This window comes from Carlito syrichta, unplaced genomic scaffold, assembly GCF_000164805.1.
Source record: "Carlito syrichta isolate Samal-C Ts95f unplaced genomic scaffold, Tarsius_syrichta-2.0.1 Scaffold313872, whole genome shotgun sequence".
Lineage (NCBI taxonomy): Eukaryota > Metazoa > Chordata > Mammalia > Primates > Tarsiidae > Carlito > Carlito syrichta.
Genome location: NW_007257968.1, coordinates 1,056,229 through 1,064,861, shown reverse-complemented (window position 1 = coordinate 1,064,861; position 8,633 = coordinate 1,056,229).

Sequence of the window (8,633 nt, the reverse complement as noted above, 5' to 3'; positions counted from 1 at the left end):
GGAGCGGCCACTGCACTCTAGTCTGGGTGACAGAGTGAGACTCCAACTCAAAAAAAATAAAAATAAAAATAAATAATAATAATAATGTAGTGTGGGGGGTTAATGCATATGTAGACGAAAACTGTGTGACAATAATAGTGCAAAGGTTGGGAGGGGAGAAATGGAAGTATGCTAATATCAACTAAAGGTAGACTATGATAGGCTAAAGATGTATGCTATACATCCTAAATCAACCACTATAGAAATAAAACAAAGAGTTATAGCTAGTAAGCCAACAAAAGAGATAAAATGGAATCATAAAAATAATTTTAATTTTTTTTTTTTTTTTGAGTTGGAGTCTCACTCGGTCGCCCAGACTGGAGTGCAGTGGCCACTCCCGGCCACCGCAGCCTTGACTTGCTGGGCTCCGGCGATCCTTCCACCTCAACCTTCCAAGTAGCAGGAATTAAAGGCGTGCACTACCATGCCCAGCTGATTTTTTTTATTTATTGTAGAGATGAGGTCTCGCCAAGTTGCCCAGGTGGGTCTTGAACCCGGGCTCAGGCAATCCACTCACCTCAGCCTCCCAAAGCGCGTGATTACAGGCTGAGCCACCGAGCCCGGCTTAATTTTAATTTTAAAAGGCAAAAAAAGAAAAAGACTGGACACAGTGGCTCACACCTGTAATTCCTGCACTTTGGGAGGCTGAGGCAGGAGGATCGCTTGAGGCCAGGAGATTGAGATCAGCCTGAGCAACACAGCAAGACCCTGCCTCTATCAAAAAAAAAGGTGGGTATGGTGGCACACAACTATGGTCCTAGCTATTCCAGAAGCTGAGTCAGGAGGATTATTTGAGCCCAAGAGTTCAAGGTGGCAGTTTTATGATCATGCCACCACACTCCAGCCTGGGTAACAGAATGAGACCATGTCTCAAAAATAAAATAAATAAAAAGGCAAAAAATAGGAAAAAGGGAACAAAGAACAGATGCGACAACAGAAATAGCAAAACCTAACCCTATCAATAATCACATCAAATATAAACACTCAAATCAAAAGACAGAAATTGTCAGATTATACAAGAGAGTAAGACTTAACATATGCAGTGTACAAAAAACCCCAACTTAAATATAAGAAACATATAGGTCAAAACTGAAAGGGTAGGAAAGGTGTATAATGCTAACACTAATCAAAAGAAAGCTAGAGTGACTATATTAACATCAGGCATAGTACATTTTAGAGCAAAGCATATTACCTGAGAAAAGGGGGTTCGTTTAATAATGATAAAGAGGTCAATTCAACAAGGGGGTATAACAGTCTTAAATGTTTATGCTCCAAATAACAGAATTTCAAAATATACAAAGCAAAAACTGATAGCCTTTCAATGAGAAATAGGCAAATCCACAAATATAATCAGAGATTTCAATATACTCTTCTCAATAATTTAAAAAACAGAAAAATCAGGAAGGATATAGAAAACTTGAACAATACTATTAACTAATTTGTTCCAACTGTCTGTTGGACACTCTACCCAAAATAGCATACAACACCTTCTTTTTAAGTACACATGAAACATTTACTAAGACAAACCATATTCTGGTTAGTCTTTTAATAAATTTAAAAGAACTTAAGTGATACCAAGTATGTTCTCTGACCACAACAGAATTATTTTAGAAATCAATAACAGAAAGATGGCCCATACACAAAACTTCAAAGTATTAGGAAATTAACACACTTCTTAAGAACCCATGGACAGGGCCAAGCTCGGTGGCTCAGTCTGTAGTTCTAGCACTTTGGGAGGCCGAGATGAGTGGACTGCCTGAGCCCACGGGTTCGAGACCAGCCCAGGCAACTTGGTCAGACCTTATCTCTAAAATAAATCAAAAGTCAGTCGGGCACAGTGTATGCCTATAGTTCCGGTTATTTGGAAGGCTGAGGCAGAAGGATCACCGGAGACCATCAGGTCGACGTTGGGATGACCAGTGACTGTGTCACTGCACTCCAGCCTATAGAGTGAGACTCGAATTAAAAAAAAAAAAAAAAAAAAAAAAGAACCCACGGATCAATGCTACATACCTATTAGAACATCTAAAATTTCAAACAAACAAACAAAAAACCTGACAATCCTAAGCACTGAAGATGCAGAGCAACCAGACTCTCACACAATGCTGTTGAGAACACAGAACAGCACAGCCACTCTGAAAAATGATTTGACAGTGTCCTATAAAGTCAAACATATATTTACCAAATGACCCAACAATCCTATCCCTAGAATTTCATATTCTTTTTTTTTTTTGAGTTGGAGTCTCACTCTATCGCCCAGACTGGAGTGCAGTGGCCGCTCCCGGCCACCGCAGCCTCGACCCTGCTGGGCTCCGGTGATCCTTCCATCTCAGCCTTCCAAGTAGCCAGAATTACAGGCATGCGCTACCACGCCCGGCTGATTTTTTTTTTTTTTGGTTCATTGTAGAGATGAGGTCTCGCTGCCCAGGCTGCCCAGGTCTCGAACCCGCGGGCTCAGGCAATCCACTCACCTCAGCCTCCCAAAGTGCGGGATTACAGGCTGAGCCACTGAGCCCGGCGAATTTCATACTCTTAATAAGTCTTATGTTCACACAAAAGCATGTATATGGGCCGGGCCCAGTGGCTCAGCCTGTAATCCCAGCACTTTTGGAGGCCGAGGTGAGTGGATTGTCTGAGCCCGCGTGTTTGAGACCAGCCAGGGCAACTTGGCTAGACGATGTCTCTACAATAAATCAAAAAATTAGCCGGGCATGGTAGCACGTGCCTGTAGCTCCAGCTACTTGGAAGGCTGAGGCGAAAGGATCGCCAGAGTCCAGCAGGTCGATGCTGGGGTAACCGTGAGAATGACACTGCCCTCCAGCCTGGGCAACAGCTGAGACTCCCACTCAAAAAAAAAAAAAAAGCCTATACACAATAAGTTTATGGCAGCTCTATTTATAAGTGCCAAAAATAGGAAACAAGTGAATGGATAATGTTTAATTTTTGATAATGTAAACAAACTGGCATATCTATATAATGGGACGCTACTCAGTAATAACAAGAAAAATACTACTGATACACATAACATGGATGAATCTCCAAGACATTATGATGACTGAAAGAAACCAGCCTCAAAATTTACATGCAATATGATTCCATTTATATAGCATTCTCAAGAAATACAGAGAGTAATGGAAAACATATCAGCGGTTGCCAGGAGTTATAAATGGGGGAGGGTGCTTCAAAAAGACAGCACAGGCCAGGCTCGGTAGCTCAGCCTGTAATCCCAGCACTTTGGGAGGCCGAGGTGAGTGGATTGCCTGAGCCCGTGAGTTCGAGACCCGCCTGGGCAACTTGGCGAGACCTCATCTCTACAATAAATCAAAAATTAGCCGGGCGTGGTAGCGTGCGCCTGTAGTTCCAGCTACTTGGAAGGCTGAGGCGGAAGGATCGCCGGAGCCCAGCAGGTCGAGGCTGCGGTGGCCGGGAGCAGCCACTGCACTCCAGTCTGGGCGACAGAGTAAGACTCCAACTCAAAACAAAAACAAAAACAAAAAGACAGGTGAGGGAGTTTTTCTGAGGTGATAGAATCGTTTCATTGGCGGAAAGGAAATATAAAGCTGTCTTTATTTCCAGATGATACGCTCATAATATATAGGAAATCTGATGGACTCTATGGAAACATTTTCTAGAACTAATCAATGAGGTTAGCAAGGTTGTAGGATATAAGTTCAATATACAAAAATTGATTGTATATGTACTGGCAAAAACAATCAAAAATTTAAATAAAAAATACCACTTACAACAGCACCAAAATCATGAAATACTTAAGGAGAAATCTGACAAAAGATGTGTGAGACCCATATACTGGTCAGGTGCTGTGGCTTGTGCCTGTAGTCTCAGCAACACAGGAAGCTGAGGAGGGAGGACTGTTTGAGCCCAGGAGTTTGAAGCTACAGTGAGCCATGATCCAGCCACTGCACTTCAGCCTGGGCAACAGATCAAGACCATGTATCTAAGAAAAAAAAAGCAAACCTGTACACTGAAAACTATAAAATATCGCTGGCCGGGCTCGGTGGCTCAGCCTGTAATCCCGCGCCTTTGGGAGGCTGAGGTGAGTGGTTTGCCTGAGCCTGCGGGTTTGAGACCCGCCTGGGCAGCGAGACCTCATCTCTACAATAAATCAAAAAATCAGCCGGACGTGGTAGCGCATGCCTGTAATTCCGGCTACTCGGAAGGCTGAGGCGGAAGGATCGCTGGATCCCAGCAGGCGAGGCTGCGGTGGCCGGGAGCGGCCGCTGCACTCCAGTCTGGGCGACCGAGTGAGACTCCAACTCGGAAAATAAATAAATAAATAAATAAAATAAATTTTAAAAAATATTGCTGAGAGAAATTATAGAAGACCTAAATAAATGGAGAGAGATACCTATATCATAAGTTGGAAAACTCAATTTTGTTAAAATGTGAATCCTCTTCAAATTGACCTATAAATTCAGTACAATCCTATGATAATCACAGCTGACTTTTTTTAAAGAAAAAAGAACCTAATTTAGCAATTCATATGGAAATACAATATACCTAGAATAGCCAAAATAACTTAGAAAAAGAACAGAATTGAAGGACTAACATTATCTAATCTCAAGACTTACTATAAAGTCATAATAATCAAGACTGTGGTATCAGTATAAAAAAAAACCACAAATAGATCCATAAAATGGAATAGAGAGTCCAGAATTAGATGCACACATATATGAAGAGCTTATTTTTGACAAGGGTGCAAAGACAATTCAGTGGAAAAAGGAAGTATTTTCAACAAATAATGCTGGAACAATTAGATATCCATGTTGGAAAGAAAGAACTCTCATATGCAAAAATTAATTCAAAGTGGATCATAGACCTAAAAGTAAAACTTAAAACTATAAAAATTCCAGAAGAAAACATAAGTGAAGACCTTTGCAATCTTCATTTAGACAAAGATTTCCTAGATATGACATTAAAGCACAAACTAAAAAAACCAAATTGGTCATTTAAGCCTTTTCAGAAATAAAAATATGCTCTTCAGAAGACATTGATAAGAGAATAAAAGGTAATCCTGGGACTGGGAAAAAATTTCGCAAGTCATTTATCTTATAAAGTACTTGTGTTTAGAGTATTTTAAAGGCTTTCAAAATTTGGTAATAAATAATACAATTTTTTGACAGGCAAAAGATTTGTACAAATACCTAACCAATGAAGATATACAGATGGCAAACAGTCTCAAAAAGATGACCAATAGTGAGATGCAAATTAAAATCATGAAATATCTGTATTGAATGACTAAGGTTAAAAAGAATATACCAACTGTTGTTGAGGATGTAGAACAGGAAAATTCATACATGGCAGTTAGGAAACCAAAATTGTAGAACCAGTTTGGAAAAGTTTGCAATTTCTTAAAACATTGATATGGACACCAAAGCAACTCCATCATGACCACTAATCCGCCATGTTGATTTCACATTAACCTCAGTTCCAGAAAGATCTCTAAGATTTTCAGTTTATCCACTGTAAGATCAAGTACTCACCATAAATCCTACCTCAGGTCAAAACAACTTTGATGTTATCATACTTACATAATACTGCCCTTAAGCAATTGTCCTACACTGTCCTTCTGAAGCATGTGCTGTCTACCCTTTCCCTATGATATCTAAGCCCTGGATCTGGAAGGTAATGGCGTAGGGATCCACCATCTTGTCTCACAACTGACGAAATAGAAACATGGCTTTTGTCTGTAAGTCCCTATCAAAGGTTTCTGAGAAACTGAATATGTCAGCCTCTTTCTTTGGCCTCTCAGTTTCCTTGGACTTTTGGGGGTGGGTTTGCGTAGGCCTGCCCACTGCAGTTAACACACACCTACTATAATATCCAGTCTTTCCACCCCTAGAAGTGACTGGAGGGAACTGAAAACATGTCCATACAAGGACTTGAACACAAATAGGCATATTACAGCTTTATTTGTAGGGCCCCAAAGTAGAAATAGCCCAAATGACTATTAACAGGCAAATAGATAAATTATCTCACATTGTAAATGGGACTATGAAATAGTACAGCCACTTTGGAAAATAGTTTGGCAGGTTCTTACAAAGTTAAACATACCATGTTTCGGCAATCACACTCCTATGTACTACACGAGGAAAATAAAAACTTACTTTTCATATGAAAACCTGTACTTAAATATTTACAGCAGCTTTATTTATAATCGCCACAAACTGAAGGCAACACAAATGAACTTCAGTGAGTGAATGGATAATGAACTGATACCTCCACATTCTAGAATAAAAAATACAATATAACAATAGGATATTACAAACTATCTGATATGCATAACATTGATAAAAACTCAAATGCATTATGCTAGGTGAAAGAAGTCAAATAGAAAAAGCTACATACTATAGGATTCAATTTATGTATTATGACAAAGGCAGAATTATAGGTATTAAAAAACAGATGATATAAATCTGTGTTTAGATGCACCCTGTGCCCATCTCTATCATCTAACATCACTGTGTCGCAGTTATCTGTTTACTGTGTCCCTTATTAGCCTACTACCCAAGGCCTAGAGCTTAGCACAGTGGTGGCATATGGCCAGTACTCAATACATTCATATTGCTTGCAGTTTGTCCTGTCCTGTGCCATGCACTTAGAGAACACTTCTGGCTCTCTTCCAGGCACTTTCCTCTGCAAAGAATGAGTAATCCCTGGGGCCAAGGAGCAAATACTCACCCAAGGCCTAGTTTCCCTCTTCTAGAGTCTGGACTATGTTTAGGGTCCCTATACCCCTAGAATCTACTGCCCAAATGATGTCCAGGCCTGCAATAGCCTTTCCCAGCTTTCTCCTGAAAGCAGACCCAGCTGCTAATGTGAGCACCCCTAGACCTTAAAGGTGGTCACAGTGTGGCTATTTGCAGGACTATGGGCAGAACTTGGGTGTGGCTTGGAATAGCCATATATTGTATGCAGAACTTGCAGGGATGTAGGTGGGAGCCAGAAACCAGAAAAGAAAGGAAAGTGCGAAAAGATTGGGGCCAGTTCTCCCCACACGACTATATTTGTGGGGTATAGGGACTGTTTCCCCTGCCTCTTCCCTTAGGAGCGGCCTCTGGCCAAGGCTAGTCCCTGAAGGGTATACATATTCCCAGTAATGAGTCATGGGATACAGGTGACCCAATAAAGCTGAAAAGGATGTAGTTGTCAGCCTAATCAATGTAATTGTAAACATGGGATAGGAATTTGACTAATTGACTTGCTTGTCTATAAAACTGTTTGCTGTGCTGCCCCTGAGGTGCGGTTTCTGATTCTTCACTGACCTGGGTCATGAGTGCCTCCATTAACATTAAGTTTAATAAACCAATGTCTCTACCTGCTGGGCCTTGGGGTGACTTCTTTAGAATAGGTAAACATTATGCACAAACCCTCTCAGATTTAGGGTTACCGTGTTACAACATTTCAGCTGTGTTTCCAGGTATTCCAGGAAGTCAGAGAATTTTGAAAATGCACCTGGCCTTCTAGAACATGAAAGTATACTTTCTCCATTTTGTGTGTGTGTGTATGACAGAGACAGACAGAGAAAGAGACAGAGACAGAGATAGGGTCTCGCTCTGTCACCCAAGCTGGAGTGCAGTGGTGTGATCACAGCTCACTACAACTTTGAACTCCTGGACTCAAGGGATCCTACTGCCTCAGTCTTCCAAGTAGCTAAGACTACAGGGGTGTGCCACTACATCCAGCTAATATTTTCATTTTTTGTACTGAGCCTCTCTGTATTGCCCTGGCTTCAAGCCACCCTCCTGTTTCAGCCTCCCAAAGTGTTGGGATTACAGGTGTAAGCTACCATACTCGGCCAACAAATTTTGCTTGATTTATAACTTTCCCATATTTAAACATATGGCACGTGAGACTCCATTGTATTTTTACCCCTGGCCTGCAAATGTAAGCAACGGGCCTGACCAAGGGAATAAAGATTACAAAAGTAGTTGACCTTATTTTGCAGTTATAAGGGGGTATATTTTATAAAATTACTACCATGGAATGGGTGGAGCTTGAACCCCAGAGAATGAATGTTCCGTGGTGCAATTTCATTATAATCTATTTTTGCCTCCACTTTATTCATGCTGACCTTTGTAGGATTCTGTAGGTAACAATTTTCTTCAGTGTTCAATAATCCTAACAGAAAATGCTCTCAATCTACCCGACTCTCGTGCTAGGAATACACACCATATATTGGCTTATTTCTGCCCTAGCCACTTCTTTCAGGAGACCTGGAGCTGGTGTAACTCAAGTGAAACTGAGGAACGACGCTGGGAAACGATTAGGCCCCGGGGTCCCCAAGCAATGTCTCGGACTGGAGAGCCCATTCGGGATTTCACCCTGGGTTCCTGGGAATCCGAGGTCTGCGGGGCCGCGCGGGGCTTCCAGGAACGCCTGAGGCTGGGGAGACGGGCCCCCTCGTGCTATCCTCTAGGAGACCCTACAGGTAAAGAGGAGTCCTGGGACACAAGGAAAGCCACGGCACCCAAAGGTAAGACCAGAAGTTCTGCTCACCTGCGCCGGCGGCTTTGGCGTCGCCTTGGTAACCACCACTTCCGGTATAGACCGGAAGCCCGCTAAGTCGCTCTTCG